At 43.7% G+C, this 22265-nt stretch overlaps 1 protein-coding gene across 10 annotated transcripts in view; it reads right to left on the reverse strand.

Moving 5' to 3' along the window:
- The window catches only part of B3GAT1 (beta-1,3-glucuronyltransferase 1), a 113462-nt gene that overhangs the window by 56238 nt on the left and 34959 nt on the right, over window positions 1-22265 (reverse strand). For 3 of the 10 annotated variants that reach the window (XM_077458016.1, XM_077458008.1, XM_077458013.1), the window contains exon 2: window positions 7186-7265. The exons of 4 other annotated variants lie outside the window; for them this stretch is intronic. The gene's annotated coding sequence lies outside the window, so the exon portion shown is untranslated. Of the gene's footprint in view, window positions 1-7185; window positions 7266-18721; window positions 18798-22265 lie in introns of all 10 variants that reach the window. 3 more of the 10 variants (XM_077458017.1, XM_077458010.1, XM_077458014.1) reach the window with 1 other exon arrangement.

The following is a 22265-nucleotide window of genomic DNA, read 5'->3' on the forward strand; positions in this document are numbered from 1 at the left end:
CCCATGTTTGGTGTGTCATTAAGAATGAATGGCGCGGCAAGCACGTTGTGCATTTTGCCACATTGAAATGCATGTAGGAACCTGTGTTTCTGCCCGTGTTCCCAGAATACTTAGGTGCGGAGGAGGCCTCAATGTCAGTTTGAGCTACTGAGCTCTATAACCATGATTTTAACAATAGCAAGGAGAAAAAAACATGAAAAGAAGCCTAAAAGTCCAACTGTTGACTAGATTAAAGACTACATGATATTGATCAGCGATAGTTCACATTTACCGCACTAAAAGAAAAATGGACAAAAAATTAACATCTCTAGTCCTGATGATAATAATTACAGAAATAAAATATGTATTTTAAAAAAAACACTATACAATAAAACCTTGGTTTGAGACTAATTTGGTTTGAGAGCGTTTTGCAAGACAAGCAACATTTTTTAATAAATTGTGACTTGATATACAAGCGATGTCTTGATATGAGTAGCGTCATGTCACAACTGAGTATAAAAGAGAAGAGAGGCGCCTCTAAGTGTAGCAATATGGTTACATTTAATGAAGGTACAACATTTAGCAACTCACATGGTTGATGATTAAAACAGGCAAATCTAAGTATACAGGCATCCGGGGTAAAGTTGTCCACGTAGACCATCCGCTGCACCGCCATTGACGTTGTCCCTTCCAGGTTGCGCTTCATGAGCAGTTCAAGTCTCGCTTTCAAATCGTTCTACTGCAGGGTAGTCTTCCCGGTCACCATTGCTGCTGACTGACATTGGTGAGAGCCGGCGGTGGGGAGGATGGTCTATATGTAGACAGCTTTACCCCGGATGCCTGAATACTTAGATGTGCCTCGTTTAATCATCAACCATGTGAGTTGCTAAATGTTGTACCTTCATTAAATGTAACCATATTGCTACACTTAGAGGCACCTCTCATTTCTTTTATACTCTGGAGCTCCTGATGGATTTTGCTTTTAATCCCCATGTGGGGGCTTCCATTTGTGGATGGACATTTTATGGGTATACAACCTGGTCACATTGCTATAATCTTTTTATATGGACCATAAACTGAAGGACTTATGAATAAATGGTTGTGGAACAAATCATCTGAGTTTCCATTATTTCTTATGAGGAAATTCGCTTTGATATGCAAGTGCTTTGGATTACAAGCATGCTTCCGGAACGAATTATGTTCCCAATTCAAGGTTTTACTGTACATTCCTTTTAAATGGACATGAATGCTGCTAATGCCGTGTATTTTTTCTTCTTTTTTTTTTTTTTTTTTTTTAGACATTATGTGAATAAATTAATTCCAAAGGCACCTTATTAAAGAATCAAAGCTTCCATTAAGTCAATTAAAAGCCCAGATGAGATACCTATGTAGTTCTTAATTTTACACTTGCAATTCATTGCACAATTAGTGTTCTAATGAGTTCCCAGATGTCATTGAACATGTTTCACTTTTCCAAGATTTCCATTGTGATGCAAATGAATTAATTAACCACACACAATGCTGCAGAGGTTCCTGTCCGAAAAAAAAAAAAGTCACCATGATGATTCTTATCACGGCAAAGTGACTTTGTGTTGAAGGTAAGACTGGCACACGTTTCCATTGGGTGCAGCTATTACTTTAACGTGTCCCTAAAAGATGTTTTTTCTACCAGATTGTCATTTTTACATTCCTTCTGTTCCAGATTTCTGTGAAAATGTTTTATATAAAGGATAGCTAAACCCAAGAACAAAAATATTGTAGCTGAGGAGGCCTTAGATGTGGTGGACGCATTTGTTTTCTTTGCAGGTGACACAGTTCCTATACAGTCATTTACCATACTAGATGTGTGCGATTCAGTTTGTAACAAATGGATTTTCATACAAATTTCTTAGTATTCCTAAATTCTGATCAATTCAAAAATCCGGATAGCTGAAGGAACCAAAATATGAAAATTACGAATAAGCAAAATAATGAACATGCGAAAATACGAACTTACGAACAGACAAACTTCCGAAAATACGAAACTCCAAAACAGTAAAAGAAAGAAGATGACTTCTGTTACAAATGATTTACATTTTGTATTTTCAATCCTTTGTCTGTTCATAATTTTGTATGTTCGTATTTTCATTTGTGTGCTCGTAATTTTGTTTCTTCATCTGTTCGTAATTTCGTTTGTTCGTGTTCTCGAAACGTTCTTTTGAATGGACAGTGTAATGCCGCGTACACAAGAGCGGAATGTCCGACAGAAAAGTCAGACGGAATAATTTTATCGTATATTCCGATCGTGTGTATGCCCCACCTGACTTTTTACGTCGAAAATTCGGATGGACCTAGAAATAGAATATGTTAGAAATATTTCCGACGGAACCAATTCCTATCGGGAAAACCGCCCGTCTGTATGTTGTTCCGACAGACCAAAAACGACGCATGCTCTGAAGCAAGTTTGAGACAGAAGCTATTGGCTACTGGCTATTGAACTTCCGTTTTCTAGTCCCGTCGTATGTGTTGTATGTCACCGCGTTCTTTTCGGTCAGACTTTGGTGTGATCGTGTATATGCAAGACAGCTTTTGAGCGGAATTCCGTTGGAAAAACCTCCAGAGTTTATTCCGATGGGAAAACCGGTCGTGTGTACCGGGCATAAGTGTATCTTAATATGTATGTTTGTAATTTTGTATGTTCGTAATTTCGCGTTCTCGAATCGTTCTTTCGAATGGGCAGTGTATTAGTGAGTGACGTATCTTACTTAATATCTTTAGCCAATCAGCTTATCCCCTTTGTGTCTGAGTCGCACAGCATTCCTGAATCTTTTTAGATTCAGTTGAGGAGGAGACGGAGTCCGGTCTGGTGACTAAGGGAGTGGACTGGAGTAAGTACAGGACTTATTAGAAAAGCAAACATAGGATTATTATTCTTTATTTCCTACGAAAGTACAAATCAACGCAAAAGGCAATCTCACAAAAGTAACAATTACTAAATCATGAGTAGTGTACCGAATAAACTAAAATTATTATCTAACAAAATTACAAATTTCGAATCAAAGAAAATTAGACTAACGTAGTTACCAATCATTTCGTATCGACGAAAATAAAACTACGAATCGTTATGAATCAACGGAAACATAAAGAAACAAAACAATTTTTTTTGTTGAGCACATGTCTACACCCTACTGTGTCAGGACAACAAAAAACAGGACAGGACTACAGAAGCCCCTACTTTGCCTCTTCTCCATGACATAGAGGAAGGGGCTCTGTAGTCTTCAGGCTAGACTCAGGCTGGGTTCACATGTGTCCGGCCACGGTTCCCAGCACGGGGTCCGATGCATCCCTGTTCACCAGTTCAGGTTTGAATTTTTGCTTGAATTTGCAGCTGAACTGGACCCAAACACGCACAGGACCCTTTTGGAATGTGGGCCGTGGCGGCCTCGGACATGTGTGAACCGGCTCCAATCCGAGGCATACTCACATGTCATGCAAATTGAATGTGGGGAAATCCGCATCCAATTTGCTCATATGTGAACGCAACCTAAAGATAACCTGTGCAGTAAAATCCCTGGTGATCCTGTCAATAGCATACTTCCTGTGCTAGAGTGACAACACTCACTTATCCTACTGGGTCAGGAAAACAAAAACAGGACAGGACTACAGAAACCTCACATTTGCCTCTGCTCCATAACATAGATGGAAGGGACTCTGTAGTCTGCAGGCTAGGCTCAAACCATAAAAAAAAATCAAAATTAAAACTATACTAAGTGATACAAAAATTTAAAAAATAATAATACAAATAGAGAATTGTGCACAAACAGCAACATTCACCGACACACTTCCCTACCATACATAGTCAAATGAATCCTTGAATTTGTGCGGGGATATCTGAATGATGCCTGCAGCTACAGGCATCATTCTTTCCAGCCAGCGATTCTGTGCACGATAAGAATGATCATAGCGGCAGTTACGCTGCTTGATCGTCCTTATAGGCGACGGGAGGGGAAGTGGCCCCCCTCCCGCCGCAATCTGGTGCTTCTCCGGGCTCTCCCGTGACCGCCATTTTATTCACTAGGGTGTCTGCTAAAAAAAATATATAATTTTTGGGGGTTCTGAGTAATTTTCTAGCAAAAAAAATATTTTTACATGTTGGAGAGAAGTACCAGAATAGGCCCGGTTTGGAAGTGGTTAAATATTAGAAACTATATATGTAGCGCCACCCCCGTAGGAGCTGATGATTAGGACGAGTCCTCTGTTCTTTACCTCAACCTTCTCAAGAACTTCAGCCCCTCTAACACACCAGGTTGAGTATATGAACATACAATATCACAGGCAATCCCCAAAAGTAATACTTAGTACCCAATAGTAGCGCTATATCAAAGGAAATTGGCACCAAACCAGGTAGTAAAGGCAAACTTAATACTGTCTATTGTCACCCACCATAGTTGGTAATTAGGCAAGCATAAACTGGATTAATGATGGTAATAACACAATTTGGCATACAAAGTCTTTAACAGTAAGCGTAAAAAGTCCCCATCATGTGACAACCAAGTGTTGTCTTCAGTTTCACAATAACTCCAGTGTTGCAGGAAAAATATATTGCATTTATTATTTTTTTTCTACAGGAGTCTGCAAAGTATTGCACCCGTGATCAGTGGATGGCAGGTGCAATGTCAAACTTCTGTACACTCTCCCTCCTGCTCTGTATAGGCTTTCAGTTAGAAATATAGAGAAAAAGCGAATTGACTATGAGCCTACTGATCAGTGTGCTCATAGTCCATTGAGAACTAGAAGTCTGTCTGCCAGTTTACTCATTCACAGATCCCATCGAAGGACTGCTAAGCTATGTTAAGATAGGATTTAAATGGGTATCAGCAGTGTAGTTGCTAGGGGGTGGCTTTTGGGGCTATAGCCCTGGGTCTCTGCAGGGGTCCCCAAGGTGATGGAAGGCTCTCTGGTGACCCTTATGTAAGTGGGGGGCTCTCTGGGGACCTTGATGCAGGGGGGAGGCTCTCTGGGCACCCAGGTGTAAGTGAGGGGCTCTCTGGGGCCTACCAGTGACATTTACACAGTAATCAGTGCATAGTTACAGCACTGATTGCTGTATAAATGTCAATGGTCCCAAAAATGTGTCAAAAGTGTCTGATCTGTCCATCGCAATACCGCTAAGAATCACAGATCACTAACATTACTAGTAAAAAAAAAAAAAAAAAATGCCATCAATCTTTCCTATGGTTTGCACTATATGCTATAACTTTTGCGCAAACCAATCAATATACGCTTATTGTGATTTTTTTTTTCAAAAAATATGTAGAAGAGTATATATTGGCCTATATTGATGAAGAAATGTGTTTTTAAAAGAAATTTGGGGGATATTTATTATAGCAAAAAATATTTTTTTTTCGAAATTGTCGCTTTTTTTTTTGTTTATAGCACAAAAAATAAAAACCGCAGAGGTGATCAAATACAACCAAAAGAAAGCTCTATTTGTGGGAAAAAAAGGATGCAAATTTAATTTGGGTACAGCGCTGCATGACCGCGCAATTGTCAGTTAAAGCGACACGGTGCCAAATTGTAAAAAGTGCTCTGGTCAGGAAGATGGTAAACTTAACCAGATGGATGCAGCATCGGGGTCCGATACTGAATCTGTCCCCCGCTGTCGTCAAGACTTCGAACTGAGCGATCAAACACTGCTGATTGCTTGGTTCTCAGAGCTCCGTGAGCAGAGAGCTGGTGACTGTCAGACATTGCTGTTTGCTTTGCCCCCTCCATGCTCACTGGAGTTGTGGAGGGGGCCGAGCGTCGGGTCCAAGCTCTCAGGCTCGCGCAGAGAGGATGAGCCAGGTGCCAGTCCAGGGTTCTGGGAAGATCCTGACCATATGGTTTCATAGCTCCCAACTGTCCCTGATTTCAAGGGACTGTCCCTGATTTGGAGCAATGTCCCTCTGTCCCTCTTTCCTCCTCATTTGTCCCTCATATTGGTCTGATCTATATAGTTGTATATAAAATGCACTTTTTATCTATCAAAAAGTGTTTTCCAGCGCTAAATCTTTCATCTGATTTCTTAATTGCTGCATTTGTAAATTCCAAAAGCCAATATAAAGGAATAGTAGTGGTAAAAAAAGCATTTGTGGGTTTAACCAATCTTGTTTTTTTGTACAATTTTCCTTTTAAGGGGGGCGTGGCAAGGGGTGTGTCCCATGCCTGCATACTTTTGCTGATAGGTGTCCCTCATTCCCATCTCAAATAGTTGGGAGGTGTGTGGTCACAATCTTTCCCCAACCTAGACCGGCTCTTTCATTGTGCTTCAGCCCCCTGTCACCTGAAATCGGGTCACAGGAGTGCAGAACAAACTGCACTATTGCGATCCACAGGAGAAGTACAGCCAAATGAGCTTTGGCTGTACTTTTCCTTTAAAATCGCACATGATATTTTTTTGTAATGGAATGCATTACTGTGCATTGTGGAGCTCTACCAGTGGCAACCCATCCATTAGGGGCGCAGGGGCACCCCCCCATCCATGCATCCGGCCCTCAATCTACATGCGGGGGTGCCGCATGCATGGATTCCAATGAGGGGCTCTAATAGGCTTCAAAAAAGGGTGGGCTCTTGTGTAACAATAGCAAATCAATATTCACTATTGTCACACTGATTCTACTCCTGGCCAATCAGGAAGGGGGTCCTGAGACCTGTCCTGGCCTAGTAAGAAGAAGGAGGAGGAGACGCATGGCCACTGTGATGCCGAGGAGATGCAGTGGAAGCCCGACCGACAGAGGGAGGACACTGAGGGGACCCCTGTCTCCACATGTCAGTCAGGGGGCAGCACAAGGTGAGTGAGAGGGGTGTGGGTATTGTGCGCGGTATGGACTGGAGCAATGGGGGGGGGTGATTTACGGGTCCGTCTGACCCCCCCCCCCCCCCCCCGACCGATGGAGCACCAAGATCCACTGGGCTCTACATGTTGCCTATGTATGTTACCACATCAATGAGGTGGAACTTAGCATTAATTATGTAATAATGAACACAAAACTGCATTAACTTTTCGCCTTTTACATCTGCCTGGAGTTCAGCTCTAAGAAAAAAATAAAATAATATTGAAAATATTGAAAGAGCGGCAAAGCGAAACCGCTGTGCTGTACATTGTTCACATTCACATTACCATGTACACAAATACATGAATTATCGAGGAATAATTAAAAGGGAAAATATCGAGCATGATTTCACCGTTCTAGTGGGCTGATATTTTGCTCCACGCACAAGATTCCAGCTGAGTAATCCCATTTCAGAACACGGCCACCCTCTGCCTGAAAGGTTGAAAAAACAACATTGAAAAATAATAAATGTTCCTTTTCAAGCTTAATATATGTCAATACGATGTACAATGAATATTGCAAGCACACTGCTGCTGTATAAAAAACATTTAACCCTTTCCTGCCCCTTCCCGGTGGCCCTCCACACCTGGGGAAGTGGAATGGACTTCCTGATTACATGACTACTCCAGAGTATAGACAGCCCCTTCCCGTTGGCCCTCCACACCTGGGGGAAGTGGAATAGACTTCCTGATTACATTATCGCTCCCGAGCATAGCCAGACCCTTCCTGCCCCTTCCTGGTGTCACTCCACACCGGGAGGGGAAGAGGAATGGACTTCCTGATTACATGACTGCTCCAGAGCATAGCCAGCCCCTTCCTGCTCCTTCCTGGTGGCCCTCCACACCTGGGGAAGGGGAATGGACTTCCTGATTACATAACCACTCCCGAGCATAGCCAGACCCTTCCTGCCCCTTCCCAGTGTCCCTCCACACTGGGGGGAAGCGGAATGGACTTCCTGATCACATGACTGCTCCAGAGCATAGTCAGCCCCTTCCTGGTGGCCCTCCACACCTGGGGAAGTGGAATGGACTTCCTGATTAAATGACCGAGCATAGCCAGATAATGGGAGACTGGTAGCGGTCTGTGACAGCTCGGTCACTGTGCTGGCTGCCCAAAGTGAGAATGTTCTCTGCACAAAAACCTTGTCTGCAATGGAATCAGATGCACAATGCATGGGCATCAAGCCCATACTCCTCACCGCACATATGTGTTATGTGATTGACAAGAGGTTACAACAGAAATCCACTCTAGGACATTGTTTTTTTCCCCCCAGGACAGTTTATATATATATATATAAATATATATATATATATATATATATATATATATATATACACACACACACACACACACACACACATTTGGAACTCTGCTGCAGACTCCTCTGATGTCATGATCTGGTGATGTAATTTAAAAATTTAGTTTCTCGGCGTGAAAGATTATAAAAAGCCCTTGTTCTGGTTTAATGCAGAACTCCAGACAAAAATGAGAAGATACAAATGAGTAGCCCCATGATGAACTAGGAGTGCAGACAGGGAATGCACACAGGACCCACAGTGCGGGGTGTTTACTGAGGTCTTTCAGTACACAGGAGTGGGGCAAGATAACAGTGGGGCAGCCAGGGAGCCTCCACAGAATCAGCAGATGGAAATATGGAGCAGCAACAAGGTGTAAGCCCAGTGGTAAAACTCCAGGACATGTTGAGAGACAAACAGCAAGATCATAGGGCAGAAACGTGACACAACAAAGTATACGCCTAGAGTCCCAGTAGAGCAATCCAAGTAAGCCAAGGATAAGTAGCATGATTGGGGGGGAACAATATGGTAACAAGTAAGCAACAAGGAATAGAGACAAGAGGCAGCATTATGGCAAAGTAAATGGCACCACACAAGGACCTTACACTGTAGGAGCCTGACAAGCCCCAGAAGCTGGCTGGGTTGGGTTGACAGAGGGACATCTAGGCAGGATGAGGAGCTTGCACAGTCATTCCAGAGGAAGACCACAGGGCCCTGTGAGAGGTGGAGATTCAGCATAACCTGGCTGCAGTGTTATATACACTAATTAGTAGGGAGCACACAGCAAGGGCAAAGAAAAAGGAGGACATTTTGGTACAAGGAGGCTCCAGGGTTAAGGTCAACACAGGGAAGTTCTGGAGGTAGGCCACAGCTTTGGGACCACACAATTCGCATGGCAGAAAAGGGTCCAAAGAGAGGGTAAGAAGGGGAATCTCTGTGTCCAGACAGCCAAAAAGGAACTATAAAGCTGGCCATAGATGATTTGAAATGCGGAGAAGAACATCAGGAACTGGCCAAATTTCGATCCATTTATGGGCAGGCTGGATGTACAGAAGTGAATCTATCTAGTCACTTCAGTATAACCAGCCTGTCAGGTTTTTCTTGTATGATCACTGTCCCTGGCTATAGCCAGCAGCAGTGATCATTGTATTTTGATAGTGAGAAAACCTCCTACTTCCAGAATACAATAGCAGAGTGGTAGGGATTCCTCCATCACCACTCTCTGTGTTGATGGGGGAATCTCTCCCGCTTTGCTATTGTATTCTGAGAATGAGTGAAATCAAGCAATTTTCTTTCCTTTAACTCATGGTTGAAGGAAAAAAAAATGCATAATTTATGGCCAGCCTTATGCCGTGTACACACAATCGGAATTATGGTCGGAAAAAGGTCAGATAGTTTTCCCGACGGAATTCAGACGGAATTCCGCTCAAGCTGTCTCGCCTACACACGGTCATACCAAATTCTGACCGCTAAGAACGCGGTGACGTACAACACATAGGACGGGACTAGAAAAAGGAAGTTCAATACCCAGTAGCCAATAGCTCCCATCTCGTAGTTGAATCTAAGCACGCGTGAGTTTTTGCGCGTCGGAATCGCATACACACGATCGGAATTTTCATTGGGAAAATTGAGAACATGCTATCAAATTTTTGCTGGCAGGAATTCGGCCAGCTTAATTCCGATGGAGCATACACACTGTCGCATTTCAAATGAAAAGCTCTCATCTGTCTTTTACTTGCCGAAATTCCGATCGTGTGTACGTGGCATTAGTCCCATTGGTCCCAATAAGTTCCTCCGTGCCAATAGAGTCAACTTAGAATCTTATGCCACGTACACACGATAGGAAATCCAGCAAATCTAGCAAAAGTCTGATGTGAGGTTTTGGTCGGAAAATGCGACCGTGTGTACGCTCCATCTGACTTTTGCTGACAGAATTCCAGCCAGCAAAAGATTGAGAGAAGGTTCTCTATTTTTTGGTTTGAAAAAGTTTTGATCGTCTGTACAAATTCTGACGCGGAAAATTCCTGCGTATGCTCGGAAACAATTTGACGCATGCTTGGAAGCATTGAACTTAATTTTCTCGGCTTGTCGTAGTGTTGTACGTCACTGCGTTCTTGACGATTGAAAGTTCAGAGAACTTTTGTGTGACTGCGTGTATGCAAGGCAAGCTTGAGCGGAATTCTGTCGGAAAAACCATCCAAGGTTTTTCAGACGGAAAATCCGCTCGTGTGTACGGGGCACTAGACTTTTTTCAATGAGCACAGGTCTGTTATATTGTACCTGGAGTTCAGCAGAGACCTGAGCTCAATTTGCTGGTGCCAAGGTGTGTAGCTAAATGCTGGTACAAGATACAATAAATCTCTCTCTGCTGAGTCTCCAACCCTCAATGATCTGGAAACTCAAGAACCCAGCTATCAATTATGGAGATTAGCTGACTGATCTACACACTGCCTTTTCATTCGTTTTTATGTAACAATTGTTTTAATTTAGATGTTGTTGATTTCTCAGAAACCTGATACTTCTTATCTACATTACTAGCCCATTAAAAGAAAAAGAGCAGCTTTTGTTGCAATATTCACTTTGAATCCAGAATCCAGAGCACTCCCCTGCAGTACCTCTTTTCTACCACAAGATGTCCTCAGTCTGATGGCCAATATCACTCACTACTTCTAAAAGCCCATGTTGTCCTGGATTGGGTCCAGCCAGTGACTGGACAGTGAAAGGAGAAGCAGCACAGTCATGAGTTTGTCTCTCTGTACTCTGCTCTCTGTTCCTATCAGCATGCTCCTTGTCAGCACATGTACTAATTGGCTGCTTGTATGGCTTCTTCCCATCACACTCCAGCCCTACTGTTCAGGGACTGCAAATGATTAAATGCAGGGCCTTAAAGTGCTTGCATCTTAAAAATTAAATTCAGAAATGCATTTGTGATTACAGAGCTGCATTCACATAAAGTATATTTTCCTGGAGTTCAGCTTTAAATTGATATTGAAGTCAAATAAAAAATAAATAAAAAAAAATCAAACATGCCATACTTACATGCTCTGTGCAGTGGTTTTGCACAGAGCAGCTCTGATCCTTCTATTAGGTCCCTCACCAGCACTCCTGGCACCTCTCTCCTGTTGAGTACCCCCAGAGCAAGCATCTTGCAAGAGGGGAACCCAAGCAGGCACACTCCCGAGCCGCTGCTCTGCATTATCCATTCGGACAATGGGCTCAGCCCCGCCCCTTCCAATGGCTCACACTGCTGTCTCAGCCAATGAGTAGGGAGAGTCCCCAGAGAGCCGAAGCTCTCATGCACATCACTGGATCGAGAGGTAGCTCTGGTATTAGAGGAGACTGCAGCACACAGAAGTTTTTTTTTTTTTTTACCTTCATGCATAGAATGTATGAAAGTTAAAAGCCTTCAGCTTTTAGAACCACTTTGATCTCACTGAAAAAAAAAACACACACACACAAAAATCTAAATACAGTAATTTAATAAGGAAATGAATCAAACATTCCCGCTGACCATTCTAAAAAGGGTCTTTAAAAGTTGTATGTCAGCTGTAATTTGTTGGGCACATTGGCTGATGGGATTCGTCCAGCTCTGCGGTAGTTCATTAGATACATTCTCCTTTTTGCATTGACAGGAAAACAAAGAATGTTTTTGTATCAGATCGGTTCGGGGATGACATTTGCATAATACAGACTGTTCTCAAGTAGTCTGGATCTCCAGGCAAAGTGCTGCGAAACAGACAGGTATATGAAATGTGACCTGTCCATTGTCAGCACCGCCACATAATAAAGGGGGTTATTTGTAACCATTGTCAGGCGTGTGGCATTATAAAATGGGACACAGTCACACAACAGCCATTACTGCAAAGCGCCTTTCTATTCCTTACTCGGGAAAATAAACATTATTATAGAAAAAGATAACAAGCGCCAACACTACAAAGGCGGTAGATGATGCAGTAATCTCTAGCAGCAATAGGGAAGGTCATGTCCTGGCAGTAGGGCTGGTGCTCACAATTTGGGGGGGGGGCGGGGTCGCAAACAAACAGAAAAATTAAGAAAAATACTGAAAAAAAAATATCAATTGCAGCCTCATTGTGCCATCAACTGCAGAGCCACTATGCTCATCAATTGCAGCCTCTGTGCCATCAAATGCAGCCTCTGTGCCCCTCAACTGCCCATCAATTGCAGCCTTTGTGCCCATCAAATGCAGCCTCTATGCCCATCAAATGCAGCCTCTGTGCGCATCAACTGCAGCCACTATGCCCATCAATTGCAGCCACTATGCCCATCAATTGCAGCCTCTGTGACCATCAAATGCAGCCACTGTGCCCATCAAATGCAACCACTGTGCCCATCTAATGCAGCCACTGTGCCCATCTAATGCAGCCTCTGCGCTATCAATTGCAGCCTCTGTGACCATCAAATGCAGCCACTGTGCCCATCAAATGCAGCCACTGTGCCCATCTAATGCAGCCACTCTGCCCATCTAATGCAGCCTCTGCACCATCAAATGCAGCCTCTGTCCCATCAAATGCAGCCTCTATGCCCCTCATTTGCAGCCTCTGTGCCCATCAAATGCAGCCACTGTGCCCATCAAATGCAGCCACTGTGCCCATCTAATGCTGCCAATGTGCCCATCAATCTCAGCCACTGTGCCCATCAATTTCCGCCACTGTGCCCATCAATTTCAGCCACTGTGACCCCCCTGCCCACCCACTCACTGTCTGACTGGCACTTACCCCATCTTGGTGGCGGGTCAGGCAGCGGGTAACGGCAGTGAGCTGTGGGACGGTCAGCAGGTCAGGCAAGGGTGAGTTGTGTCTTCCATGTATCTTTTCTTTCTTCCTGCTAGGCGTCCAATAGGAGCACCTGTTCTTTCAGCCAATCAGGTGACGGGTATTAGACCCGCGCTTCCTGATTGGTGGAGAAGCGGTTTAGTGTCCGCATAGCCCTATGCTCTGCGCTAGAGTCCACCCTATTTTAAAACCTATTGGAGCCTATGGCTCTAATCAGGAGCTTAAATAAACACCCCTGCCACTGTAATTTAGGCGCCCAGCATTCTAAAAGGGTCAGGATGCCTGAATAGGGGGTGGCCACAGTGGCCATGGTTAGAATCATGCTATGCATGAATCTATCTATGATACATATAGGGGATGGCGTGATAGAGGGGGTGGCACTGTTCACACTTAATGGATGGGCTACTACTGTGTCCTGGTGTACACTCCATACGTAAGGCAGGGTTAGATTGTATTTAAAACCAAAAATGATTTGTTTTCCTTTTGGATGGTGTGGTAGGGGCTTAACCACTTCAGCTCCAGAAGGTTTACCCCCCTTCATGACCAGGCCATTTTTTGCGATATGACACTGCATTATTTTAAATGACAATTGCGCAGTCGTGCGATGCTGTACACAAATAAATATTTTTCTCCCCACAAATAGAGCTTTCTTTTGGTGGTATTTGATCACCTCTGCGGTATTTATTTTTTGCGCTATAAACAAGAAAACCTGTCAATTTTGAAAAAGAAAATATTTTTTACTCTGTGCTATAAAATACATCCAATAATTTTTTTTTTTTTAAATCGAATTTCTTCATCAATTTAGGACAGTATGTATCCTGCTACATATTTTTGGTAAAACAAAAAACCAATAAGCGTATATTGAATGGTTTGCGCAAAAGTTATCGTGTCTACAAACTATGGAATACTACTACTACTTTTATACTAGTAATGGCGGCGATCAGCAACTTATAACAGGACTGCAATATTGTGGCAGACAAATCGGACACCTAACTGACAATTTTTAGGAACCTGTGATGCTAAAACGGTGATCATTCCTTAAAAATATGCACTGTCAGTGTGCTAATGACACTGGTAGGGAAGGGGTTAACATCAGGGGTGATAAAGGGGTTACATGTGTTCCTAGGGAGGACTTACTAAAAGTGTTGGGGAGGTGCTTGTACTGCAGGAAGGCAGAGATCTGTGTTTCTGTTTAGCATTTCCCTGTCACAGAACAGCGATCTGCCTTGTTTACATGGGCAGATCGCCATTCTGCCTGAGGCTCGAACGATCGGCGTGTCCTGGCGGACATTGTGTCTGCTGGACCTGCTGATTGGCTCCTGCTTTGTCCAATTGCAGCAAGAGCAGGTCGCTGGCGGTACACCCCAGACCTGGAAGTGCAGAATCACATACCTGTAAATGTATGTGGGGCGGTTGGCAACAGTTTAAAGTGATTGTAAATTCTTCCGATTTTTCTTTCATTAAAATAACAAACATGTTACACTTATCTGCTCTGTGTAATGGTTTTGCACAGAGCAGCCCCATAATTCTCTTCTTGTGTTCCCCAGGTGCGCCTGGCTCCTCCCCCCTGGCGCGTACCCCCATAGCAATTTGCTTGCTATGGGGCACTTGTGGCTGCTCACTCCCGAGCCCAGTTCTGTGTGTCCATTGACACACAGACCATGGCTCAGCTCCACCCCCTACTCCCTCCTCACTGGCTATGATTGACAGCAGCAGGAGGCAATGGCTTTCGCAGCTCTCTCTGAGCCAATGAGGAGGGAGAGAACCGGAAGAGACTCTTCTTTTGTACACATTGCTTGACTGAGAATAGTAATCTGGTTCCCAGGCTTGTATTGTCATGTAACAAAAATAGAAACTGAAAAAGGAACTGCAGACTGCTCCCATCATTTGTAATAAAAACATCTTTGCCATTATGAAGCTTCCCTCCAACCACTTTGCATATTATTTTATATATACTGTGATTCTGTACTTGCCCATACCTCCCAACATTTTGGGATGAGAACGAGGGACACCTACTAACAAACATATGTAGGCATAGGACAAGACCTCTGCCACGCCCTCTTAAAGGAGAATTAACAAAAAAAAAGGTTAATTAAATCCACAGGGACTTTTTTTTTTTACCACTACTATTCCTTTATATTGGCTCTTAAAATGTACAAATGCAGCAGTTTAGAAATTGGATGAAACATTGCTTGAAAGATAAAAAGTACATTTCATATACAACTAGGAGGCTCAGACCAAAATGAAAGACAAATGAGGAGGAAAGAGGGACATTGCTCCAAATCAGGGACAGTCACTCGAAATCAGGGACAGTTGGGAGCTATGCTTGCCAAATATACTGCAGAAATCTCCCTCCGCTGAGTCTGGCTGCAACCATGTTAACTGTGGGCAGCTGAAGCTGTTTCCTGTTTCACTTCCTGGATTTACACAGACACACAGAGGCTCACCACTAAGTCTGTAGCACTTCAGCTCTCATTGGCCCTCTTATGACCCATCTCCCCTCCCTTCCCTGCAAACTTTCACGAAAGTGAGAGAAAAAGAGGTGTACATGATGTCATAAGCCTAGGCCAATGACCAGACAAGGAAGTGGGCTGTATAAGGTATTTACTGGCAGAAAAAAAATGCTTCACTATCCAAAGTTAAAACCCCAAGGGCAGAAGATTTAATATATGGAAATTTGAAAAATTACTGGTCCGCTTGAAGCTCCATACCATTGCCATTGTCCAGATACAACTTTATTCCAATAAAAGTCAGGGGGACAATCCAAAGAATAGCCACACAGGAAGAAATACCATTAAAGGTTCAGCTCACTTCTGGCCTATTCACATTGCTTTCAATCAAACCCCATTGAAGGGACATTTCTGTACCCTCAAAAAGCATTGGATACACTTTAGATGGCCCCCCTGACTTTTCTTGGAATAACGTTTTTCTGGACCTTTTAGCAGTGGCGCTTCAATTTTACATTTCTGTAGCAATAGGGAACTGTAAGGGGATCCAATACTTCTACTCTAAATATAAAGCCCCAGCTGGAGGTAGGCACCGAGTGTATTTGCTTCACGATGATACTCCAGGGATGACCAAGATAAAGCCAAGGAGCAGTATTCAATTCACTACACCAATATTTTATCCCAAGAGGTCTATATTAATTTCCTCTAACATCGCCATGAATGAATGAAATACTTATATAGCGCACAATGCGAACTGAATCGCCTCTAGGCGCTGTGGCGAGCTTTGATCATCTGCTAAAAGAGGAAGGTCTTGAGTTTTTTCCTAAAAGCCAGGTGATTTTCTTCCAGGCGGATGTTTATTGGTAGAGCATTCCATAGCCGAGGCCCTTGGACAGCGAATCTCCGATCCCCCTTGGATTTATACCGGGCTTTGGGCACGAGGAGGAGGTTTTTGTTGGCTGATCGAAGACTGCGGTTTGGTGTGTAATGATTTATTTTCTCCATTAGGTATTGCGGAGCTTCTCTATGCACGCATTTGTGGGTGAGGCAAAGGGTCTTGAACGTGATCCGATTTTTTACGGTTAGCCAATGTAAGCTCCTCAGTGAAGGAGAAATGGATTCCCAGGGTTTTTTTCCTGTTATCAGCCTTGCCGCCGTGTTTTGGATCAGTTGTAATCGCGCAAGTTGATATTGTGGTAATCCTATGTAAAGCGAGTTTGCGTAGTCCAGTCGTGAATTAATGATTGTTCCAACTACCACTGCTTTGTCATTCTTTGGGATAAAAGGGATGAGTCTGCGAAGCATGCGCAGCAGATGGTGAGATCGACTGACTACTGCTCCTATTTGCGCATCCATTGACATTTGTGCGTCTAAAATAACCCCGAGACTCTTCGCTTTGGTCTTTGGGGAGATAGTCTGCCCAAAGACGGTTGGTGGAGACCAGGAGGTTTTGGTTGCGGGCTTATGATTTGGGTGTAAGATAAGAAGCTCTGTCTTTGATTGGTTCAGCTGGAGGGAGTTGGTGGTCATCCAGTCCTCTATTGATTTGAGGCAGTTTTCAAGTTGTTGTTGGTGATCTTTTTTCCCATTGATTCGGAAATAAAGTTGCGTGTCGTCAGCGTAAGAGTGGAAGCAGAGATCTGAGCATCTGATGATTTGAAGGAGTGGGCGAATGTAAATGTTGAAGAGAACGGGTGACAACGGAGAGCCTTGAGGGACTCCGCAGGTGACTGCCCGAGTTTCGGAGAGGAATTTTCCTAGTTTCACTGTCTGTGACCGATTTCCTAGGAAGGACGCGAACCAATGGAGATCTATGTCTTGGACTCCGGCTACTTCTGTGAGGCGGACGAGTAGAGTATTGTGATCTACTGTATCAAACGCTGCACTTAGGTCTAGCAGTACGAGGAGACACGGCTCTCCGTCATCTGCCGCTTCGAGGGCGTCATCCCAAATCTTGAGGAGAGCTGTTTCTGTTCCATGACCCGGGCGGAAGCCTGATTGCAGCGGGTCCAGGAGTTTGTGAGTATCCAGGTGAAGTTGTAGCTGATGTACTACAGCTTTCTCCATGATCTTAGAAATGGTGTTGAGGCTTGTAATTGGCCTACGGTTGTTTGGATCCTGAGGGTCCAGGTTTGGTTTCTTGAGTAGAGGTTTGACGATGCCTTGTTTGAGGATGCTGGGAACAATCCCTTCGTGGAATGATCGGTTTATGAGGTGGGTTATGGTTGGAGCCACGATGTCGGAGCATTCTTTCAGTAGTTTTGTGGGGATGATGTCAATAGGTGAGGTACTGTCACGCAGTTTATTAATGATGTTTTTTGCGGTGTCTACGGTAATTGGGGATAGTGAAAATTTTGGCGGTTGCGGTATGTTGGTGCGGACATCCTCTTTATGTATTTGCTGGCTGAGGTCGGATGTTTTCTTCTGACAAATTGTTTCCCTGATGGTTTTGACTTTATCGATGAAAAAATCTGACAGTTTGTCACAGTAATCCTGGGATTCGCTTTCTGGGGGTTCTAGGCACACCGGATTCATTGATTGATTAACCAGTTTAAACAGTTCCCGTGGTTGGTTTGCGGCCGTTGAGATTGTATATGAGAAGTGGTCCTTTTTGGCTTATCACTAAGCGGCAATTTAAGCCTTTATTCACATTGCTTTCAATCAAACCCCATTGAAGGGACATTTCTGGACCCTCAAAAAGCATTGGCTACACTTTAGATGGTCCCTCTGACTTTTTCTTGGAATAAAGTTGTTCCTGGACCTTTTAGCAGTGGCGCTTCAATTTTAAATTTCTGTAGCAATAGGGAACTGTAAGGGGATCCAATACTTCCACTCTAAATATAAAGCCTCGGCTGGAGGTAGGCACCGAGTGTATTTGCTTCACGAAGATACCATCTCCAGAGATGACCAAGATAAAGCGAAGGAGCAGTATTCAATTCACTACACCAATATTTTATCCCAAGAGGTCTATATTAATTTCCTCTAACATCGTCGTCATCAATAAGCGGCAATTTAAGCCTCTATTCACATTGCTTTCAATCAAACCCCATTGAAGGGACATTTCTGGACCCTCAAAAAGCATTGGGTACACTTTAGATGGTCCCTCTGACTTTTTCTTGGAATAAAGTTGTTCCTGGACCTTTTAGCAGTGGCGCTTCAATTTTAAATTTCTGTAGCAATAGGGAACTGTCAGGGGATCCAATACTTCCACTCTAAATATAAAGCCTCGGCTGGAGGTAGGCACTGAGTGTATTGCTTCACGATGATACCATCTCCAGGGATGACCAAGATAAAGCCAAGGAGCAGTATTCAATTCACTACACCAATATTTTATCCCAAGAGATCTATATTACCTTCCTCTAACATCGCCGTCATCGATAAGCAGCGATTTAAGCCTGCAGTCTATTCCATGATATTCTCTGCAACATTCTAAAAGGAACACAAAGGGGAAAAAAAAAGCAAATAAGGGAGATTGCCTCATGGCTCTGAGATGAATGAACAGCTTCAGACAGCGTACTTTAGAGCTCTGAACAAATGCAAATCGATAATGACTAAAATCTGCCATGTTAGTGTGGAGAATCCTTCAAAACACCAAAAGATTTCCCCAGCGTTAGCAAACTAAACAAAGGAAGAGGAAAAAAAAAAAGCTAATCTTATCCTTGTCCATCAGCCAGCTAGTCAGGGCCAGGAGAAGCGTGGAGGGCTGCTTAGGGTGTGATTAATATAGACGTCTCTGCTTTTATCTGCACACTGCTGAACAAAGCAATGCTTATAATAAAGACGTATGATGTACTGGGATACAAAAATGCATATGTTAAAAATAAAATAAAAAAAGATGCATCTTACAGCATAAAGTAGATGCTACAAAAGTAGCTGGAGGATCCACCAGTGTGAGTCAAAGTGAATATGGCATCAATTTATATTTGTATGAAGAGGGGAAATAAAGCATCATTATACCCAAAGCACCATTATGCTGATTTTTTTTTAACCCCTTAGCGCCAAGCGTACGCACATATGTGGCCTCGGCTTTAAGGTGTTATACTGGGGTGATGTCTGCAGTGGCAGGCATCACCTCAATACCGTTTTTTTAGAGCTGGCGGTCAGCTTTATAGTGATAACAACCAGTGCAGCTAAAAGCCGCTCGGCTGTTATCTTAAAAAGAGCTGGAGGGGACGTCCCCCCTCCTCCCGCCGCCTTCGGCCGCTCCTCCAGGGCCTCCCGTCCCACCAGGAGACCCGATCCACGATCTGGCACTTCTGCCGGCTAGGCTGAGACTGAAATAAAGCTGGAAATGGCTTTGATCGGGTCTCCTAGGTAAAAATACGGAAGCGATATCACGACATCACTTATGGTTTTCTCACCTGCAAATGGCGCAGATTAAAAAAAAAAATACAGTATTCATAATTGCATTTTTTGGTGAACTAAATACTTTTATGTGCAAAGGGAGGGATTGGGGGTCTTTTAGACCCCCAATCCCTCAACAAAGAGTACCTGTCACCACCTATTAGCCCCCATACACACGGTTGGAAATTCCGACCACAAAATCCATCAGATTTTTTCTGACGGATTTTGTCCGAAACTGGTGTTGCATACACATGGTCCGACAAAGTTGTTGGAAAATCCGATCGTTCAGAACGTGATGACGTTCTTTCCAACAGGACTAAGTTTAGGCTAGTAGCCAATAACTTTGTTCTCGTACTTTGATCTGAGCATGTGTGGCACTTTGTCTGTTCGGAATTCTCTACAAACGATCGGATTTTGTTGTTGGAAAATTTGAGATCCTGCTCTCAAATTTTTTTTTGTCGGAATTACCGACAGAAAAAGTCTGATAGAGCCCCCACACGATCGGAGTTTCCGACAATATAATCCGATCAGACCTTTTCCGTCCATGTGTACAGGGCATTACTTTCACAAGGGATGTTTACATACAGATTTATTTACAGATTTATTTATTTTTAAAGGGACAATGTAAAAAAAAAAGTGTTCTTTAGGTTTTTATTTTTGTTCAGCATTGTACAGAGCATTCTCCAGAAAGCTCCTGCTTTTACTTCGAGCTCATCGCTTGCTGGCTGTAAGTGGTACATTTGTATTATGTCTGCTTGTAGGCAGGTGCAGTCTATTTTCTTCACGGCCACTGGCGCTCTTCCGTACCAGCACTTTTGTGGGAGAGGAAGTCAAGAGGAACCTCTATGGTTTCCTGGGTCACTGGGGAAGTTGTCCTATTGGATGCTGCCGTCCTGAGTGACTCCAGCAGCCATCTTGTGTCAGGCAGAGCCTTTTTAAGGCCCTGGCTCCCAGTTTTGCATTTTGGGAGTGGTTTCTGGCCTAGCATTATAACATACGTCCACCCAGACAGCCATCCAGGTGGCACAAAACCCAAATCACCTGACTCCACTCAAATAAATAGGTTCTCCCAGCAGGCCAATGGACCCAAAAAATCCCTGTCTATTGGCTGAGACACCCCATTCATTCCTATTCTGTCCTTGCAATGCCCTCATCTTACCTAATGTCACCAGATACCCGGCCATCTAGTGACAGAAGAGAGAAGTGCAGCAATTCCAGAAAACAATTGAGCTCCTAACAATTGGCCAAGGCAACTATCACTTGGCAAATACATTTATTAGCAACCTTGCCTAAACATCAGGGTGCTACCACTGTCTCCCATGCTCCCGTCCAAGGCATTGCAGCTCAAAGTGTGAGGGTTTCAGCAGCAAACGCAGTGATGCCAATTCAGAATGCGCTGTGTGGGACTAGGTGTGGCCAGGTGCTGGCTGACAAGCTACATGCTCGTGATCCAGCAGTGAAAATGTTGATAGCCACGCCCAGGGCCGTCTTTAAGGTAAGGCAAAAGGGTCAGCTGCCCTGGGACCTGTCATTGTGTGAGGCCCAAAGCAGCTTCCTAATAGTTGTCAACTATCCTAGTTTAAATTCCCTTGTCCCTTGAGGTTTTAGTCCCGTGCTGCGTCCTGATATCTCAGTGTGAAGTTTTGTTACTAATGCTGCCCAGCTCTACCCTACTGTGTACAGATGACTTACCTGAAGACCCTGTGTTTACATGTGCCCACTGGAGAGATAAAGGGGCATACCTGAAAGTCCTGCCTACAACCGTTAGCATGGGTTTTAGTTTGCAAAGGTGTACTAACAGGGTGGATAAAGAATTCACTCACGTGTAGGGCGGCCCATTCAGTTCAATGGGCTGCTCTAGGCACTTTGGGAAGAAATTCCCAAACCATTTTTCAAAATCACACAGTGCCACAGCACGTCATCAGCAGATGAGTGAGGGTGTCATTAATAATTAATGGCACTGCTGTGTCTCTGCTAAAAGGCAGCAAATTTCCGTGGTGTCAGGAAAGCGATTTTGCGTGCTTTCCCGACACACACACACAAATGTGAACGCAGGCTAAATGTCTCAGTTACATTGTTGGTCAGTGTAAATCTTCTCATTACATTGGTGCTTGGTGTAGAATCCTTTCATTCACACTAGTGGCCAGTGTGAATCCCTCCTTACATTGTTGGTTACTGTGAATGCTTCTATTACATTAGCAGTCAGTGTAAACCCCTATTACATTGGTGGCCAATGTTGAAACTCCTCTTTATATTGGTAGTCAGTAAAAAAATAAATCAGCATTGCCATTGATTATACCCTCCCCTCCCCCCAGCACTACCACTGATCCCAGGAGTTCTAGGAACCCTAGCAGTTTTCTGTCTATTGATGGGTTCCCTCACCTCCCAAGTCCATGGTAAGGAGGCAGTGAGGAGATGATATGCTGTAACCTCTATCAACCAATCAGTGAGCAGTAATGATGTGCAGTAACCTATATCAACCAATCAGTGAGCGGTATTGATGTGCAGTACCCTCTAGCAACCAATCAGTGAGCAGTAATGATGTGCTGTAAT

Source organism: Lithobates pipiens, unplaced genomic scaffold (assembly GCF_037356315.1).
Source record: "Lithobates pipiens isolate NorthernLeopardFrog02 unplaced genomic scaffold, aLitPip1_a1.2 Scaffold_27, whole genome shotgun sequence".
NCBI lineage: Eukaryota > Metazoa > Chordata > Amphibia > Anura > Ranidae > Lithobates > Lithobates pipiens.